This window comes from Notolepis coatsorum (genome assembly GCF_963971535.1).
Source record: "Notolepis coatsorum genome assembly, contig: SCAFFOLD_2908, whole genome shotgun sequence".
Classification (NCBI taxonomy): Eukaryota; Metazoa; Chordata; class Actinopteri; order Aulopiformes; family Paralepididae; genus Notolepis; species Notolepis coatsorum.
In genome coordinates, this window is record NW_028171439.1 from 17,501 (window position 1) to 19,607 (window position 2,107).

The window sequence follows — 2,107 nt, forward strand, 5'->3', positions numbered from 1 at the left end:
GTTTATTGTTATTTGCACTTACAAACATACATTCTGGAATAAAAGAAGTAAAAGAAGAACAGTTAAAATGTGCAGGAATGGTCAAAAAGCCCAAGGGCTTATATTAAGCGACCTCCCCTCTTAAACCTATAGGCTACACAGAAACCCCCCTCCCCCCCACAAACATAATACACAAACACACATGTGCATATCCCTCTCTCATACACACAGATACACACAATACAGCATTATACAACACTTATAATGTTGGAAAAAAAGACTGCTCACAAATACACATGGATACTACAGATTACAGGATCTGTAGTTCTTTTTTAAGCTTGCTTTTAAATATATTTAAGTGGAACATGTTTCTGTTAGATTTTGTATATCATTCCACATCACTGCACCTTGATAAACAAATGAGAATTTGGCAACAGAGGTCCTACAGAAAGGAATGCGTAAGTCATTATTTCTTCTTGTGAGATGTGCATGATAATGAGAATTAAACTTAAAATAACGTTGAAAGAAGTTCGGTAAAGATGTGACATCGTCGTCGTCATTAGAACGCTCAGCTCTCGAACTCCTAATCTCCTAATGTGAGATTGTGACACGTGGAAGGATTTCAATAAATAAACAAAGAGCTCACAAAGAAGGTAAACGCAGTGACTCGAACAAGACATTTAAACACAGAACATTACTAAATCAATGACAACTTTTTTTTGACCTAATTTGTTTTGTTATGCGCTACTTCTTTGAGTACTCGTGTGGAACAACACGTACGTGCCATACTTTCCTGGAAGACGTCTTTCGTTGAGGCATGCCGTCTTCCTCTCCTACAGAGAAAGGTTTGCCAATAACGCCTGGAGGATCCCTGAGTTCCCATGCACACATATACTTGGGTTAAAAATACCATTCCACATGCACGCTTTGTACAGGTCTACATTCTGTGCCCTGCACCTGAACCCTGCATCTCCAGCAAGGCTTTCATTTAGAAAAGCTTTATCAGGATGAAACTCTTTCTGCAGGGTCCTTGCACAATATATCCGTATGTCTTACATGTCTTAGGACAGCCAATAACTTTAGTTGATTCAACAGTGAGTTTTACCTCCATGCCAGGAATGATATTGCAAGAATTGCTGCATCTCTATAGCGTTTACTAGTAGGGGTGGGCAACGCCAGAGGCCCCACCAGACAATATTATCATGATACTAGAGTCCTGGTATTGTAATATCGCAATATATCATGATGTATTACCTTCATTAATCTGCAAGTTATGTCCCCAACGGAAAACGTTGTTAACACCTCCAATACAAATATATTATATATTATATATACATTGTCTGTTCTCAATTCTGTTCTGATTTCATAAAAGAAAATTAAATACAGATACTTAGCGTCACTGTAACGGTATAATATCGTTTTGTATCCCACCCCTAGCGTTTACTAGTACTAACCAAAGCACTTTGCAGGAAGTGATACACACACTAGCCCCAGTGTAGGAATTGAACCCTGGCCCTGTTAGAGCAACACTCAGAGCTCTAAGCACACATTTCGCACAAGGAATCCATGTCATTTTGAGAGCAGCCATGTGGACAGTAGACGGGGTCCAAAAGAAAGCTTGACCCCAGACCCCTTGTTCTGCCATTGACCATATTCACACGGCGGCCATTTTGCTCTTATGTCATGCTCAGGTTGGGATTCCTTTCCACCCTGTTCCCACCAAAGGTCCATTTTCCATAATATTATCTTTAAATCTTTACCCACTGCCACTGCAGCACCCTCAGCACCCATACTTCCTGTGGCTTTTGGCTTATTGTTTGGATGAACTTGAGTAATGAGTGAGAGTGATTTCAATGCAATAAGAAACTGAACTGAAAAAGAATAATTCAAGAAATGGCCATAGCTGACTTGCGTACATGTTGGATTCTAGTCCAATTTTCATCATTCAGGTGTGGCCAGGCCAATGACATTCTCTCAAAGTGCATTAAGATGCATAGATGTATGCTAAAGTCTTCAAATCTTCTCGAGAGGGGGGGGGGGGGGGGGGGGGGGTAAAGGGGCTATGACTCATAAATGAAAAGAACATAAATGAGGACTTTTTGTTGGAAAGTCGACTTGTTTTTACAAG